The sequence below is a fragment of the Gorilla gorilla genome, chromosome 11, assembly GCF_029281585.2.
Source record: "Gorilla gorilla gorilla isolate KB3781 chromosome 11, NHGRI_mGorGor1-v2.1_pri, whole genome shotgun sequence".
NCBI classification, from domain to species: Eukaryota; Metazoa; Chordata; class Mammalia; order Primates; family Hominidae; genus Gorilla; species Gorilla gorilla.
The window spans coordinates 131,295,068-131,314,751 of NC_073235.2; the positions used below are offsets into that span (position 1 = coordinate 131,295,068).

The 19,684-nt window shown below is 36.7% G+C and overlaps 1 long non-coding RNA gene across 1 annotated transcript in view; it reads right to left on the bottom strand.

The window, feature by feature from the left end:
- LOC115933774 (uncharacterized) overlaps positions 1-18,974 on the bottom strand; it is a 129,442-nt gene extending 110,468 nt beyond the window's left edge. Inside the window, exon 1 of the long non-coding RNA XR_004069643.3 lies at positions 18,831-18,974. This is a non-coding gene — a long non-coding RNA (uncharacterized lncRNA). The remainder of the gene's footprint in view (positions 1-18,830) is intronic.
- Positions 18,975-19,684: the final 710 nt, after the last annotated feature.

Below are 19,684 nucleotides of genomic sequence, written 5' to 3' on the forward strand. Positions count from 1 at the left end.
AAAATTACCTCACAAGACGCTTGAGCATTAAACATGAGATAATACGTGCAAAGTGCCTGGTACAGAAGTGAGCAAGCACTTAATTTCACCATTGAATCAAATTCTAATTTGTGAATTTCATTCAGTTGCTTCTATGCCACCTTTGAAAAACCCTGAAAACCAGTGAGTTTTGGTAACTTAATATGCCCCAATTTCTTTACGGGTAGAAGGGATCCAAGATAGATCATAGGCAAAATTGTGGGCTATGACACAATTTTCTTTTGCAATTTTCTCTCTTTTTTTTGGTTCTATGAACTTCCATCCTGTCAGGTGTCTGCTGAAAGTCATTTCTCCAAAAATAATTTTTGTTGTTTGCCAACATTGGGCAAAACATTGTACTAGAGTTTTAAAAAGAGAATGAAATATGTCCTCTTTTCTCAAGAAATTGACAACGTAATAGGAAAGAAATGATATTGGTTAAGTTTATGAAACATAAATAGGAATAAATAAATTATAGTGGAAGACAGTAGAGAAGATATCACCATATAAGCATGACTGATATGCAAAGTCCCTTTTCATTTGATCCTTCTGTTAATTTGGATCAAAAGGAATTTGTCTATACTACGTAATCTGAGTTTCCACAAAAATGCCTATTATGACATTTTTAAATCAAAGTGATCTCGTAGACACTTCTTTGGAGTCCCTAAAACTCATGGAGCATTGACTGGAAACCAGTATGGAGAGGAAGCATGGTGTTTCCTCTTATAAGAACTGTCTTACTCAATTCTAGAATGAATGCTTTGCGACCCATTAGGAGACAAAGCTAGATCCCCTCAAGACTAGTGCATGTTTATTAAATAAAAGACAGTGCCTAGACATAGTTGGGTGCTCAAAAAGTGTATATTTAATTAAACACCAGACAAACCTTCTGATAGTTAATTTTATGTGTCAACTTAAATGGGTCACAGGATGCCCAGATGGGTGGTTAAACATTTCTGTGTATAGACGTGAGGGTGGTTCCAGAAGACCCTAGTGTTGGACTTGATGGATGAGTAAAGCAGATGCTTCTCCCCAAAGTGGATGGTCATCGTCCAATCTGTTGAGGGCCTGAAGAGAGCAAGAAGGCACACGAAGGTTGCATTAACTCTGCCTGATTTATTCATAGCATCAACCTTCTCCTGCCTTCAGCATTTCTGGTTCCCGGGCCTTCAGACCCAGACAGAAGTCTATAGTACTGACGGGCTGGCTCTCAGAGATTTGAACTATACCACTGGCTTTCCAGGGTCTCCAGCTTACAGACTGTGGGGCTCTCTGCCTCTATTATCCCCAGAGTCAGTATTTTATAATTAAAACACACAGACACACACACACAGAGACACACACACACACACACACAATCTCCCGTTGGCTCTTTCTCTGGAGATCTCTGATGAATACAAACTCCCATTGTTGTAATTCCCTGTACTAGCACAAAAGAGAAAGAAAATAGAAATATAATAACTTGATCAGTAAGGCACTTAATAAAATGTGAAATTTTTCTAATTGACTCTGGAGAAATAAAGACTGGAGAGAAGTTGAGATAGGGGAATTTGTAGTTGGTGAAAAAATGTAGCTGAAGATTTTCAGTTAACAAGTTGGCAATCAACTTTAAGAAAGCCTCTAGTGAGCTCACAGCATTCTGCCCTTTGTCATTTTCTTTTAGTGGTTTATGACCCTCTTACAAATAAAGGAGACACTTAGGAAATGTGTGGCTGATTTCAAACTTGAGATAGGACAATAATTCATAGCATAGCAGAATAAATATCCAAAACATTCTCAACAGGCTGGACTAGAAGTCAGCATTTGTCACATGAAATTGAATAAGAATAGATTTAAAATTATTCATTGCAGTTCTCACTTTGAACTCTATAAATATGGAACTGAAGGAAGACAGTGTCTGTCTTAAAGTAATTAGTGTAAAAAGAACCTAAGGGTTTTGACTGACAGTAAGATTAATATGAAAAGACTGTGATGTGGCTGGCAGAAATGTTAATGGTTTCTTAGATTATATAAATAGAAACTTAAAGTCTAGGTAATGTGTGGCACCTCAGAATCACTTTGGATACTTGCTAAAATGCAGGTTCGTAGGTCCCATCCAACATCTACTGAATTATCCAAGGTCTGGGTGTTGTGCCCTGGAATCTGTCTTTAACAGTGTCCTGAGGTTACTTTGATGCTGAGATCCACCTCAGTGGATTAGTGTGGATAATAATGGGATAATAAAAATAAAAACACAATGTCTTCACAGAGTATAAATGCTCAATAAACCATAATTTTAAGTATTCTTTAGGGCCATTTTATTTGTTATATTGACACTTTTGTAAAATTCTTTATCTGGATCTAACTTTCTGTTAATCTTACAAGGGTGGCCTTTCCTGCCTGCCTTCCAGTCTTGTAACTTTCCTAAATGTGTCCTTTCTGATTGCAACATATGCTAATTAGAACCTACTCTGTGTAAGATATTATCCTTGGCCATGCAGAGATTTTTTAGATGCCCTCAGTCAATATATCCACCAAGTATGGGAGTTTTGACCTGTATATAATTAACTGTAAGAGAACTGAAGTGCCCTAGGGCCTGAGCAAACTTTCTAGAATTGCCTGTACCCTAGCAGTGCTGTGAAAATACACGATGCAGTAAGATGCACAGAAATAAGCATTCATCTTCTGCTTTCTCTTAACAGAGGGCACTTTCTTCAACTAGGAGACCTTTGCCAGAGCATGTGAAGACCTTCTTGGCAAACACCAGCCATGCTCACTTCTCACCATCCCCCAGTGCCACCTACTCTCTGCTCAACACTCTCCATGCCCCTCCTAGAGCCATTGATCCCGTTCCACCAGAAGATCACATCTTAGAAATGGCCCAGACATCGTTGGACATTTCTTCATGCTTCATGAGCTTCAAAATCTTTTAAAAATTTAATGCGCTTATGAATCTCTAACAAGCTCCTAAATAACTTGCATGCTATTGTTAAAAAACTCCAAATATTAATAAGTATTAGTAAAATGTTGCTGTTAATAGTAAATCAGCTAAGCGTCAAAATGCTACCTGGAAAAGCAAGCAGAATAGACATTCCGATGTTAAAGGGCATCAAGAGCAAGACTCTTAAAGAACCTATGAAACCATTTAAGTGTGAGATAAAAAGGTTGGGAATTTCATACATATTTAGCATTGCCTGAGAAATGTCTCTAAGTTTTTTTTTTTTCACTGTAGAATATTACCAAAGCTGCAGTTAATTACATTTCTGCTGCTACAAAAACACTTTTTTCATGCCTCAGTGATTCATGAATCTTCCATTGTGTGTATTAGGCAGCAGCTCTTGTAGACAATGACAGAGAATAAAATGCTTCCAGAGGAAACACGATTCAGGTGTCTGTTTTTGGGTTATGCGGTGTCAGATTGGTCCCATTCTGCTTCAGAGAGCGTTTGTTATTTTGTGATATGGCTACAGACAGGTTTAAGATCCAGATCATCATCTTACTTCAAAGAGTGTGAATAAATGATTCAAAAAAGAAAAGTAAGAATGGAGTATTTGGATAATAATATATTCTCAATTTAAAACGGTTTATGAAGGGAACAAACATACCATGCAAATGAGAAGCAGTTTTAGAAGGGGAAGTGTTGTGCTTCATCACAACTAATTATTACTTGAATATTTATTAGTAGTATGAGAAACTCAATGTCTATGGCCATACCACCCTGAACATGCCGGATCTCATCTGAAAAGGAAAAAATAGCTTCTACTTTCAACGGTGAGATATAAACAAAAGTTCTTTTTCATTACGCTTAACAAAAAATGTGCATCTTTAAATTTTTTTTTTTTTTTTGAGATGGAGTCATGCCCTGTCACCCAGGCTGGAGTGTAGTGGCCCGATCTCAGCTCACTGCAAGCTCTGCCTCCCAGGTTCATGCGATTCTCCTGCCTCAACCTCTCCAGTAGCTGGGACTACAAATGCACACCACCATGCCCTGTTAATTTTTTTTTCTTTGTATTTTTAGTAGAGACAGGGTTTCACCACGTTGGCCAGGCTGGTCTTGAACTCCTGACCTCAGGTAATCCACCCACCTCGGCCTCCCAAAGTGTTGGGATTACAGATGTGAGCCACCATGCCCAGCCTGAAATATTTTGTTTCAATAAAAAATATAAATGTATTTTGAGTAAAAGACCACCATGACAAACGGAAGTCATGGACTTGACTAAGAAAGACCAAATGAGCAAACTGTGTGCTCTAGATATCATTTATCCCTGAGAGTATCAGAAATAAAATCATAATAATGGCACCATGGCTTCAAATAATGGACTAGTAATGTTTCCAACTCAGAATAATAAATGCTCCATTCAGAATTATCTTTTAAAACTCAGCCAGTAGTAATCATTGCACATAGTTTGTTACATACTACTTATAAAAATATGGTGCCTTTTTATCTGTGAATCTCAGGAATATTGCCCAGTTCCCAGTACTTCGACAGTTTTTAATAAATATTTGTCTCATAGTGCGTGATTGCAGAATGTCTGAAATTCTAAGAGTTACAGAAAAATACAAATGACATAGGGAAGAGGTTGGTAAACTTTTTCTGTAAAGAGACAGTAAATATTTCGGCTTTGTAGGTCATATAACCTCTCATACACAATTCTGTCATTGTAGAGAAATCAGCCATAAACAAGTAAATGAATGGGTGTGACTGTAGTCCAATAGAAATTTCTTTACAAAATCAAGATGTTAAATGGTAGGTTGTAGTTTACTGACTCTAAATAGAACAAACTTGGTCATTGTCCTCAGGAAGGTGTGGTAAGTGAAGAAAATAGGAAAACAAATATCAAAAACTCTGAAAAGGGTTTTTTCTCCAACTAGGATGGAGTAGGTGGAATTCAGCTCATAGTCCTACTGAATGAAGTCCATAGTTTACATTACGGTTTACTCTGTCGTACATTCTGTGGGTTTTGATAAATGCATAATGTCGTGTATCCATCATTGTGCTATCATATAGAATAGTTTAACCACCCTAAAAATTCCCTGTGTCTCATCCACCTAGTTTTTGTTTCCCATTTGCATGATAGATCTTTCTAGAACCCTTTACTTTTTGTGGGTGTCATTACATGTGAGATGGGACTCGAACACCACAGAAGGACGGCTTTTGTTTTTTTAAATCCAATTTGCTATTTTACACCTTTTAAGTATAGGATTTAGGCCATTTATATTCAAAGCTAATGTTGAATTAGCCACCAATCACCATAAGCTAAGTGAGAGAGTTTCTCTCTGTTAGTCCATTCTCACATGGCTATAAAGAAGTACATGAGCCTGGGGCCGGGCGCAGCGGCTCACGCCTGTAATCCCAGCACTTTGGGAGGCGGAGACGGGTGGATCATGAGGTCAGGAGATCGAGACCATCCTGGCTAACACAGTGAAACCCCGTCTCTACTAAAAATGCAAAAAAATAGCTGGGCATGGTGGCGGGTGCCTGTAGTCCCAGCTACTTGGGAGGCTGAGGCAGGAGAATGGCATGAGCCCGGGAGGTGGAACTTGCAGTGAGCTGAGATTGCGCCACTGCACTCCAGGCTGGGTGACAGAGCGAGACTCGTCTCAAAAAAAAAAAAAACCTACATGAGATACGGTAATTTGTGAAGAAAAGAGGTTTAATTAACTCACAGTTCTGTAGGCTATACAGGAAGCACGGCTGGGAGGTTTTTTCTCCAACTAGGATGAAAAGGGTTTTTTTCTCCAACTAGGATGGAGTAGGTGGTATTCAGCTCATAGTCCTACTGAAAGAAACTGAAAGCTGTATTGAGAAACAAGAACAAACCCCCCTGCTGTTTGAAAAGACTGGAAAGCAGCAAGTGCAGCCAGCACTTGGGGTACAAAACCCAGAGTGGGGGAAATTCATCCAGGTCAGCTGTAGGTTCCTATTAGTCTCTCCTTGTGGTGTTAGACAACTAAACAGTAGGCAATGTCCTAAGACAAGGCTACCAAAGTGTGGTGCAAAGGGCCTCTGTAAACTGTTTACACCAATATGTATTATTGAGATAATTATGGCATGTGACAAATTTAGAAATATTTATAATAATTTAACAGAGCAATTTTGGGTGCATTTTATCTAGTAATTTTAAAAGCAAGCATATTTTTATGTCCTTTATGTCTTTTATTTAGTAAATCTTTTCAGTAATTCATACTTGCTGTATTTTATGGAAGTGCTATGTAAGGACAAACAAGGCTTTTTTTTTATTTTTTTTAATTTTTTTATTTAATTTTTTTTTTTGAGACGGAGTCTTGCTGTGTTGCCCAGGATGGAGTGCAGTGGCACAGTCTTGGCTCACTGCAACCTCTGCCTCCCGGGTTCACGCCATTCTCTTGCCTCAGCCTCCCCAGTAGCTGGGACTATAGGTGCCCACCACCACACCTGGCTAATTTTTTGTATTTTTAGTAGAGACGGGATTTCACCATGTTAGCCAGGATGGTCTCGATTTTCTGATCTCGTGATCCGCCCGCCTCGGCCTCCCAAAGCGCTGGGATTACAGGCATGAGCCACAGCGCCCGACCACAAGACATTTTTTACTAGTAAAATTTGAGATGAGCCAGCCTAGACTGTACAGCGATCTTAATGGAGAAAGGAAACAAAGTGGAGCTCAGAGCCACAAGGAAACCAGGATGGGAGGGTCCAGGGTCCCAGAGAACTAAAAGAACTAAGTCCAGTATTCTGTATAAAATGTACTCTTAAATTTGTCAGACCCTCAACTGCAAAAACCCGGAGTGAGAGGTTGAGAAACCAAGCAGAAAACGACAGCTTAGAAACCAAAAATGCAAAAAAGGAAACTGGCATTTTCACATTGGAGATAAAAGTCAGAGCTCTAGACCTGACAAGGAGGAGAAGATCCTGGTAAGCACTGCAAACTTTCATTAGAGACCCAAAGAATAAAGGCAAACAGGAAACACAGAGAAACAGCCGACAAGAGAACAGGAAGTGAGCCAAATCTCCCGCACAATTCACTTTCAGAACCCTTCCTGCAAGGGAAGCTTGGAAGTGTGGACTTTATCTTGCTAACCTCTCCTACTAGAAGGAAGTAGTAGGACAACAAGAACAATAAAAAGCATCAATATAAAGAACAATAAAAAGCATCAATAAAAATAGTTTGCATTTTGAAAAGTTAAACAAAGTCGATAAAACTTCAGTGACAGAAACTGAGAAAAAAAAAAAAAAGGAAATCCAAATAAGTAAAATCAGACATTAAAAAAGAGACATTACAACTGATACTGCAGATATTCAAGAGCTCATTAGCAGCTACTATGAGCAACTACTTGCCAGTACACTGGAAAATCTCAAGGAAATTGTTAAATTCTTAGACATGTACAACCTACACAGCCAGATCTTGTGAGAACTCACTCATGAGACAGCACTAGGGGAATGGTGCTAAACTATTAGAAGCCACCCCCATGATCCAATCACCTCCCACCAGGTCCCACCTCCAACACTTGGGCTCACAATTCAGCATGAGATTTAGGTGGGGACGCAGAGCTAAACCACATCACTCCCTTAGAAGTCTCAGAAGGAATCAACTCTGATGACACTTTGATCTTGAACTTCTAGCTCTCAGAACTGTGAGACAATAAATTTCTCCTGTTTAAGTCACTCAGTTGTGGTACTTTGTTATGACAGCTCTAGCAAACTGCTATAGTGGGAGCAAACAAAAACTACTATAGTGGGAGTGAATAAAGTCATTTTCCTTTCTAATATTTTGTCCCTGGAACTCTATACTGTGGTTAAGGGAGGAACAACATCATATATTGGCTGCTGGTTTAGTACATTTACTGCAGCTTCTACAACCATACTTGACTCTCATGATACATTTTCTCCCATATGATGTTGATTACTTAGTAGATCATTCCTCCATATTATATGAGTAACTGCTTCTGGAGGATGGCATGCATATTAAGATCAGTGAGTCACATAGACATGACCCTCTTGCCTCTTGAACTCCTTGGTCTGAGGTAATATTGCATGGAATGTTGTGATGGTGAATAAGCATTTAATGACTCTACAAATGATGGTTCTGAATAGAGCATTATAGGAATAGATAGAGGCCAATCTATGTGAAAAATAATTGTTTGGCCTAAAGAGGGGGAAAAGGTTTCCATGTAATCAATTTTCTGTTAGCTGAATGGCTGTTGCCCTGGAGTATCACACCTTTTTAGGGTCTCGATATTGGTCTGTATATTGGAGACTGAAAAGTCAGCAGTTGTGTTAACCAGACCAACCTTGGTTAAGCATATAGTTGAACTCATATGGCACCACCACACCTGCCAATATGTCCCTCTAAGAAAACACTGGCATGACTGGGGAAAGAAGCTCACTGACATACAGAGAGTAGTGTACCTATTCTGAGTACTGAGTACTAAGTATCTTCAGAGTGTACATTAGAGACAAAAATTCTAACACACAAATTGCTTTGACTCTGCTGTCATTCTGAGAAGCCTATTTACATGCCACTTCCCCAGACCTTGTTGTCAGTAACCTTGTTTCTTCCAAACATCCAACCATCTTGCCAAGCCATCAGCTTCTAATTAATTGCTATAGATCTACATATCTAGATATTTTTGTTTCCCAGAAATAAAAGGAAAAACAAAATGAACTTCTTGTAGGTTTCCTCAATGGGAGGACTATTTTCTCCACTGAACTTTAGGGCCACCCCTAAGTCTGACAATATTGTTTTAGAACTCCATTTCCAGAAGGAATAGGATATTTTGTTAAATCATGTTTTTCAGGACTTAATTTTTTCTTCCTCAGTCTACAGTCCTAGTAAATGCCTCAGCGGCATAGGTGTGGGTGGAGGAAGAAGTGGCAATATATCCAGAGTCAATACTGCAAGTCATTAGCTCGTGCAACTTGTTTATTCCTCCAGAACCCACTGGAGCTCGCTCATTTATTTTAGCTGTTCTACTTGATAATGGAGGGCTTATGAACACACCAAAATTGACAGCTTGGGGAATCAGATAACAATCATCCCATAATAAGCATCTTAGGTCACATGGCCACTTGATGCACCTAATTAGTGGTGTGTCTTGTGCATCCAGAACACTAGCTCAAGAGAGTCTAGGAAATGTCATTTAGGCCTTTGAAGCTTGGCAGCAAGAAGGAAGGTTGAATGTTATACTGATGTTCTGTTTGACATATGTTGTCTTTAGGTTTGTAGTTCTGCAATTCTACCTTACAAACTATTGTCAGAGTAATCTACTTAAAGTACAAGTATGACCACACCATTCATGGTTCCCTATAAGTTACAAACAAAAGTTCTATAGCATGGCATACTGTTTTTAAATGGCATGAACCCAGGATTCCTCTCTAGTCTCATCTATTACTGCAAACACTCTTTACATTCCAGATAAAACAACTTAGACTTCTTTAGGGCTTACAGTATATTGGGCATTATTCTAAATTGTTTGCATATATTACATTGTTTAATGTTTAGAACATTTTGAGATGGTGCAATGGTCAATTTTATGTGTCAAGTTAGCTGGGCCATGGTGTCAAATATGATTCTGGGTGTTTCTGTGAGTGTGTTTCCTTGGATGAGATTAACATTTAAATTGATGGGCTTTGAGTAAAGCAGATGGCCTTTGGTCTTGAATTCCAACATCAGCTCTTCCCTTAATCCTTAGACTGCTGGCCTATCCTACAGAATTTGGACTTAGCCTCCATAATTGCATGAGCCAATTCCTTTAAATACATCTCTCTATATTCACATTCTCTTGCTTCTGTTTCTTTAAGAATGCTGACCAATATAGGCAGATAATAATGTTAGTGTTCCCATTTTTTAACATGGGAAGATTTAACCTCGGGGTTACCAAGCTAGTAAATATTAGGCCTGCTGTGGATATATAAACAGTATGGTTCCAGAGTCCATGCACTTAATTATCATCATCTACTGACTGTCATTATAAAATAGTGTTGAGTTCCAGTTTCCTGTACACGTCATGTAAACTCAAGTTTTCATGCCATTCATCATGCTGTTCCTTCTTCCTGAAAGACACTCCTACTCATCCTGCAATATCCACCTTAGTCATTATTTCTTCCAGGCATAAATCACTGCTCTCTGCATCACTCTGGATGGGGCTAAGTGCCCCATATAGAGCTTAGACGGTGGTTAACACCTAAAAAAAAAAAAAAAAGCTCAAGAAATGCTTTTTGAGTTTAATTAGATTTGTGATAAATTATCCATGAAGTTAGTAATTTAGTAAAATATAATGATTTACCTTACTTATTATATTTTGACAGCTAGATTTTATTTTATATATTTGAAAGGTAGTTAACCACATGGCGAGAATGCTGCTATGACATTAAGACCATCATCCTTATAGGAAATACTGCACAAGAGACTAGATACTCACTTTAACTAAAACCTAAAATCATTTCTGAACTTTATTGTTAACATATGTGTAAGCAACTAAGACTAATTAAATATATCCAAGATTAAAAATATTTTTATATACTTCTAATAAGTTTCTTTATATTTTATCAAAAGTGAGAGTTCAAAAATATAGTAGACTTTTCAAACATGACCATCAGATAGTGGAGCTAAGTTCCCAGAAGGCAGAAGTGAAAATTGGAGAGAAAATGAATGAATGGGTTGCTCTCAGAAAGCATAAACAGTCACATACCCCACTCCTGGAGTAGGGAGTCAGGTGCGTGTTTCCAGATGGATTTCAGAATTAGTAAAGACCACTGACTATCTACTTCTCACAACTCTCTTTGTACAGTGAGCATTGGGAAGTTGGGGGGGGGGGGGCAGATAAATGTATTTTGTTTATAGATATAGACGAATAGCTATACCTGAGGAGCTTTATTACATTAAGATCTGATTAAGATCACAAGGATTTGGAAGGTGAGACTTATACTAAAATTGAAATAAGACTTTAGTGGAAAACTATGGTACATCTGACATGATAGAAAGATGTGAATTATTGTAGTAAGAGGGTAGACTCTGGAAAATTGCTTTCAAATGACCATAACAACTTTTCCCATCCTTGTATACAAACCCTTTGCCATGTGACTTTGTCATATCTTCCATTCAGAGGTGGAGTCTATTTCCCCACTCCTTTAAATATGGGATGGTCTTATGACTTGCATTAACCATTAGAATGTAGTGGAGTGATGTGTGTGCAACTCTTAAGGCTAGTCCTTAAGAGGCCTCATTGATTCCACTTTCACTGTTCTGGAATCCTGACACTTCTGTGCTTTCTTGCCTACTGGAGGATGACAGCATCACCAAGCTGTCTCGATTGACAGTGGGCACCAACGCCTGACCATGTGAGTGACGTCATTTTGGACACTGAACCCTAGGCAAGTCATTAGATGACAGGGAGTGCATGAATATTCCCAGGAGATAGCAGCAGATGAATTGCCCAATCTACTGCCCTCTTCTACCTCCCAAATTGTGAGAGATAATAGATCATTGCTGTTTCAAGTCCACTGGGACTTGAAACAGCAATGATATGTTATTATTTCGGATTGTCACGTGATATTAGAAAATTGAAAAAAAAAGAATGTTTACCTAAATTTAAAAAATAAGTGGATAAATTTGTCATACCTCTGGGTGATTTGATACAATTAAGAACTACTGGCCTGGTATGGTAGCTCAGGCCTGTAATCCCAGCACTTTGGGAGGCTAAGGCAGGTGGATCACCTGCAGTCAGGAGTTCAAGACCAGCCTGACCAACATGGTGAAACCCCATCTCTACAAAAAATACAAGAATTAGCTGAGTGTGGTGGCACACACCTGTAATCCTAGTTACTCAGGAGGCCAAGGCAGGAGAATCGCTTGAACCCAGGAGGCTGAGGTTGCAGTAAACTGAGATCATGCCATTGCACTCCAGCTTGGACAACAAGAGTGAAACATAATCAAAAAATAAAAATAAGTAAATAAATAAGCTACTGGTGACCATTTCGTACCAATATTTAGTAACTGGACAAATGAAGTACTCAGTAAATATTTGTTAAATAAGTAAATCAATGTAGGAAGTTTTAGTTTTTAAATAATCAACTTAAATTTCATTAGTAAGAATTTTATGTATTAGAATCATATTAATGCTTATTTCTTCTAATTAAGCATCACAGTATATCAATTTATTATTTTGTGTGTTTTTCTTGAATTTTTTTCACTTCTCTGTGAGCCAAAATGCAAAAGTGACAGTGAAAAAGGGGATAAAAGCTAATAAAGGTTGTAATCATAGTTTTAATTACATAATGAGTTAATAGGTAATAAAATATCTCAGAGATTTTTATAAGCCCCAAATGTCTTTTCATCTAAATGAGAGGATTATAAATAAATACTGGGGAGCTGGTTTGTTGAAGTATAATTAGCATGGGATTTAAAATAAAGACCTGATTCAACTTTTAGTGGGGTTGGTGATAAATATCTCAATGGATTGTTGCATATTGTAAACACCAAAGTGCTCTAAAATGCTATTTTATTGATTCTTACTGTAGAAAGTTCTTTGATTAAATTATGACATTTAGCATTATACCTAAGGTAGCTTAATTTAATGGGAAAAAATATAGCCCTTATGACATTTAATGTGGGTTGGCACACACACATACCCACTCTCTAACCCCCTTCTGGATTGTGTTTCTCAACTCATGAGCCTGGAAAGCTAAAAGCTATCCTTCTTAGAGTTTTTTTCAGCTGGGTATGGCTACATAATTCAGTTCTGTACAATGAATGACACACAAGCACAAGTATAGAAGTGCCATCTTCCTTCCTGCCTAGAATGCAGATGTGATGGTAGGGTCTGCAATAGTTACCATGGATCTACGGGAGAAAGCGAAAAGGAGTGAAGAGGGTTCCGTTCTTAACCTGTGCTCCTACCACTGAATTTACTGTTGTATGAGAAAAAGAATGTCTCTAAATCTTTTAATTCACAAATTAATTGGGCTCTCCCTTGCAGCTGAATGCAATCCCTAGCTGAGACATTCTTTGGTATGGAACGGATAAAATTTCATTTTATCACTTACCAGTTGTGTGACATGATCAAAAACAACTTGTGGGACAGGGACTGGTGAGGGAGGTATCCACCTGAGGGTGTGATCCAAGGACTAATGTGTTAAGCACCTAACAGTCTTTCTGGCATATAGTAGGCCATGGATAGTGAAAATAACACACAGGTTATTTCCCTTCTCTTGTAGCTAGAAGTTGTTTGTTAATATATTATATAATTATTTACCCATGAACGTACAAATTATTTTAAAGACAACTCCTCAGGCAATTTATCATAGTCACAACACAAAATAAAACCTGTTGATCATATTATGCACTAAACAAATGCCAACACTCTCTCCTTTCTGCTGTGTGCATAAGAACACCTCCTAGAAAAATGAACTGAAAAATTTTTTTAATTATTAATTACAATTTGAAACTAAAAGAAAGTTTGACACTGAAAGCATTATTTAAATATTATCAGTTTAAAATGTACTATGACTACTGGAAATGTGTATTCATATTCAATAATTTTATTTTGAAATAAATATAGCAATAACTATTCCATATAACAATGACTATGAAATAAATATATAAATAACCATACTGCTGAATAGTTTTTGAATACTTATATTGCATCACATTTTGAAAATTTAGCTGCTTTCCATCAAGAAATAACCTAAGTCAAAGAAAATTCTTACCATAAAACTGGCTTATAAAAATATATATTTTCTTTTTTCTTTTATAAGAAAAATTCCAAATAACATGAGCACTGAAATCCTTTTAAATATGTTATATTACAGTATTTTATTTATTTTATTTATTTTTTTATATTTTTATTTTATTATTATTATACTTTAAGTTTTAGGGTACATGTGCACAATGTGCAGGTTAGTTACATATATATACATGTGCCATGCTGGTGTGCTGCACCCATTAACTCGTCATTTAGCATTAGGTATATCTCTTAATGCTGTCCCTCCCCCCTCCCCCACCCCACCATCATCCTGATACCAAAGCCTGGCAGAGACACAACAAAAAAAGAGAATTTTAGACCAATATCCTTGATGAACATTGATGCAAAAATCCTCAATAAAATACTGGCAAAATGAATCCAGCAGCACATCAAAAAGCTTATCCACCATGATCAAGTGGGCTTCATCCCTGGGATGCAAGGCTGGTTCAATATATGCAAATCAATAAATGTGATCCAGCATATAAACAGAGCCAAAGACAAAAACCACATGATTATCTCAATAGATGCAGAAAAGGCCTTTGACAAAATTCAACAACCTTCATGCTAAAAACTCTCAATAAATTAGGTATTGATGGGACGTATCTCAAAATAATAAGAGCTATCTATGACAAACCCACAGCCAATATCACACTGAATGGGCAAAAACTGGAAGCATTCCCTTTGAAAACTGGCACAAGACAGGGATGCCCTCTCTCACCACTCCTATTCAACATAGTGTTGGAAGTTCTGGCCAGGGCAATTAGGCAGGAGAAAGAAATAAAGGATATTCAATTAGGAAAAGAGGAAGTCAAATTGTCCCTGTTTGCAGACGACATGATTGTATATCTAGAAAACCCCATTGTCTCAGCCCAAAATCTCCTTAAGATGATTTCAGCAAAGTCTCAGGATACAAAATCAATGTGCAAAAATCACAAGCATTCTTATACACCAATAACAGACAAACAGAGAGCCAAATCATGAGTGAACTCCCATTCACAATTGCTTCAAAGACAATAAAATACCTAGGAATCCAACTTACAAGGGATGTGAAGGACCTTTTCAAGGAGAACTACAAACCACTGCTCAATGAAATAAAAGAGGATACAAGCAAATGGAAGAACATATCATGCTCATGGGTAGGAAGAATCAATATCGTGAAAATGGCCATACTGCCCAAGGTAATTTGTAGATTCAATGCCATCCCCATCAAGCTACCAATGACTTTCTTCACAGAAGTGAAAAAAACTACTTTAAAGTTCATATGGCACCAAAAATGAGCCTGCATTGCCAAGTCAATTCTAAGTCAAAAGAACAAAGCTGGAGGCATCACGCTACCTGACTTCAAACTATACTACAAGGCTACAGTAACCAAAACAGCATGGTACTGGTACCAAAACAGAGATATAGATCAATGGAACAGAACAGAGCCCTCAGAAATAACGCCGCATATCTACAACTATCTGGTCTTTGACAAACCTGAGAAAAACAAGCAATGGGGAAAGGATTCCCTATTTAATAAATGGTGCTGGGAAAACTGGCCACCCATATGTAGAAAGCTGAAACTGGATCCCTTCCTTACACCTTATACAAAAATTAATTCAAGATGGATTAAAGACTTAAACATTAGACCTAAAACCGTAAAAACCCTAGAAGAAAACCTAGGCATTACCATTCAGGACATAGGCATGGGCAAGGACTTCATGTCTAAAACACCAAAAGCAATGGCAACAAAAGCCAAAATTGACAAATGGGATCTAATTAAACTAAAGAGCTTCTGCACAGCAAAAGAAACTACCATCAGAGTGAACAGGCAACCTACAAAATGGAAGAAAATTTTCGCAATATTGCAGTATTTTAAAAAACACAAATATCTTACAGTATTTTTAAAATATGTTATCTTACAGTATTTAAAAAACTAGAATTACACATTCTAATTTTGGGAGTGAGAGTGGATGAGACAGGAAAAAAAAGAAAAATGACTTGAATGTCTTTGGGGTTAGAATTGGTTAACCTTTATGTAAGTAACTGAAAACAGTATTTCCTTCTTCTGAATTTGGTTATGGTTAATTAGGTATTCTAGACCAAACCTCCTGCTGAAAAATACTATACATACAGGATAAAAAATAGTTTTTAGAATTTTGAAAATATGAAACAGTAAGGAATTACTAGGACAACGTATCAAGAGGAAAATAGGGAGGTAACTAGTACAGCAGCAACGTCTGCCCTGAGAGAATGTGACAATTTTGTCAAACTTAACATTTTACTTTGATAGCCTTATGGAGTGAGCAAGAGAACCAAATCAAAGCTGAGAGCATACCTAAGGTAGAAAGTCTAGTAAAAGACTTAATCCCCAAATAAACTAGAATCTGAAAGGGCTAATCTCTCAAAAGAAATATGAACCACACCTAATAGAGCTGTTCCAGACCATGAGCAATGAAGGCTTGCACTTCCTCGGTGGTCCAAGGAACCTCAGCATGGAATTTTATTTAAGGTGGTCCCTAACTAGTTGTGCCCTAGAGCCTGGCAATAACAAATGAAAATCCTCTTTGGAAGAACGTACCTTTACCCTAAATCTTAAAATATCAAGCTCATTTTTTTTCTAAGTTCACTTGTCAGCACAAATAAGGTACCATAGGACATAATAAGCCTAAATAATAAATGAACAAAAAATAGAAGTACAAATACATCATATATTTGAATACACAATAGATTATAAAATCTATGCTTACTATGCTTAAAAAATAAAATTGATAAACTTGAAAATATTAGTAAAAAATATGAAGCTATAAAAGATGACAGAATAGATTTGAAGAAGAAACAGACTAAGAATAAAAAAATAGCTGAAATTTAAAAGTCAGTGCATAATGAGGGGGGTAGGAGTCCATAAGTAAAACAATATTGGTCATATATAAATAATGATTGAATGTGAATGACAATCATATCAGAATCATTTTATGATTCTTTTCTTTTTTCCTTGTGTATATATTTAAACATTTCCATTGTTAATATTTTTTAAAAACCCTCCATTCATGAAATTAACAGCAAATTAGAGACAGCTGCAGAGAAAGTTAATGAACTGGACATTATCCGGAGTGCAGCATAAAGAATTAAAAAGAACATAAATAAGTAAATAAATAAAGTGAAGTTAAAAGACAGAGGATAGAGAGAAAAGGTCTACCATATTTTAAATCAGAAATCCAGCAAGAAAGGAGAAAAAGAATGAGTCAGAGGCAATAATTGAAGAAATAATGGGTGAGAATTTTCAGAAATGTTAGAAGTGACCAATTCACAATGCAAGGAACTTAGCAGATTTCAAGCAAGATAAATTAAAAATTCACACATTATAGTAAAACTGCAGAAAATCAAACATAAAGAAAACAATTTTAAAAGTAGCTGGGGAGAAAAGACACATTACAAGGAAGAACGGTAGAACTGTTAGCTTACTTCTCAGTAACTACAATGACATTGTAGCTTTAAAGTGGTGAGAAAGATAATTTATGATGTATAATTATATACCCAGTAAAGTCATTTTTTTTAAAAAAAAAAAAAAGACAAAATAGGGAAGGTTTCAAAGAACAAAAACTTATGAAAAATTATCATCAGTCAAATATGAACCACAACTAATAGAGCTGTCCTGTTATTATTAAAAGAAATTGCAAAGGATATATTCCAGGCAGAAACAAAATTATTTCAGATGGAGGGTCAAAAGGTGCAAAAAACAATAGTTTTGACAAGTTAATTAAGAATGTTACAATTTCTAGTAAAACGATTAAAAGGATGAAACCAGATATGAAAAATAGAATGCAGGAAATGAGAGAGCTGATTTAAAACCGAAAAAGAACAATAATTATACTAACAGGAATGGAACTGGTCTAATTAAAAGGCACGGATTTTCACGCTGAATGAGAGGGGAAAATGTCTGTATGCAGTTTATAAAAGACACACCTGAAACCTGTGACTGTGGAAAAATTTAAAATAAAGTGTCAGGAGAAGATATCATACAAATAATACTGGGTATTAGGAAGGTTGATTTTCCTACCTCAGACCAGAAGATCTAAAGGCCAGATGGTTAAGATTATTAAGATTACTTTATGATAATAATAAAATGTATTAAGAAGAATAAACATTTTAAATCTGCATGCACTTATTAACATGACCTTAAATATATGAACCATAAAAATGACACAGCTAAAAGAAGAAATAAGCAAACCCGAGTCATAGGGGAAAATCATAACCTAACTTATCAGTAATGGATAGAAGAAACAGACAAAGTTGTTAGTAAGAATTTGTAAGATTTTAATAATACAATTAACAAACTTAACCAAATGGACATACTGGACTATAAAACACTGCCTGTTATAAGCACATAATACACTTTCATCCCCCAAGCAATCCTGGAACATTTACAAAAATTAACCACATACTAGGCCTTAAGGATAAGTGTCAAAATTTTTAAATAACTAAAATAATAGAGCATATGTCTTCTTATTTCACTAAATTACTAGAAATAAGAAACAAACTAAAAAATCCCTATATGCTTCGAAAAAATTCAAGCCAGGGGCCAAAGCAGTCACAGAGTAAATCAGAAAAATATTTGGAAATACAATATATCAAAATGTGTGGGAAGCAGCTAAAGCAGTAGACAGAGCAAGAAGAAAGGCTGGAAATCTGTGTCGAGACACTTAAAAAAGAAGAGTAAAATAAGCCCAAAGAAAACATAGAGACTATATTAATAAAATGGAAAACCGGCATATATTACACAGGATGAACAAAGATAAAAGCAAATTTTTAAAGACCATATAATTGGTAACTCTCTGGAAAGAATGGTCAAGTAAGAAAAAAAAAAATGAGAAGGCACAAATGATCCATATCAAGAATAAAAGGAGAAAATTACGAAAGATGCTGAAGACATGCAAATTAACAAAACATTAGGAATGGCAGCTGCAGTGCATTGAGAGATAGCAAGCTGAGAAGAAATTCAAACAGAAACTTCTTTTCTGTAACACACATTCATCTTGTTTGTTCCCCAGAGTGTAATATGAAAATCCATGAACACCACCTATGTGAATATCATCATGTATGCTTTAGTAGCTGGAAAGCACAAAATAAAGTACCTTAAACAACAGGATTCTAGGTGACTTCTCTAGCAGGTAAAGGCACCAGATTGTCTTCTTAAAACCATCAAGATAGCTCAGCAGCCTGAGGTTTCAGTGTACATTACAGCAGGAGCCAAATTGAATATCATAAACCAAGGGAAAGAATGAGGCTTTTGGAGACTGGAAGACCTTGACTCTTAAAAGCAATGGAACTTTGGGGAAAGTTGCTTCATCTCCCTGAGTCTCTATTTCTCATCTGTCAGTATGAGTGATGTATTACCTAGTCACAAGGTTATTAAAAAGATAACATGAGATGGTTCAGTAAAACATAGATTCTGGCAGATATTGGGTTTCAATAAATATGACCTACATATGTTTTATCAATATTTGACAACAGTTATACATGTATCTATAATTACAGTATGGAAAATGAATATAAGAAAGCAAGGGAGGATATAGTGTTTCTTAAAAAGATATCCACTGCTCCAAGAAAACAACAGAAAACAAACCACGTATCACTATGAAACTCTCTGTTGTAACAGCTTGTTTGAAATGCGCTAAAGTCTAAGAATTCTATTCTAACTGCCCTTAATAAATGACACCTTGTGAAACTGGGTGCTGTGAAATTACACACAATGCAGAAATGAAATGAGATACTATCCTGGCTTTTAAAAAATAAAATTTGGCACTTTGGGAGGCCAAGGCGGGCGGATCACGAGGTCAGGAGATCGAGACCATCCTGGCTAACGCGGTGAAACCCCATCTCTACTAAAAATACAAAAAATTAGCTGGGCGTCATGGCAGGCGCCTGTAGTCCCAGATACTTGGGAGGTTGAGGCAGGAGAATGGCGTGAACCTGGGAGGCGGAGCTT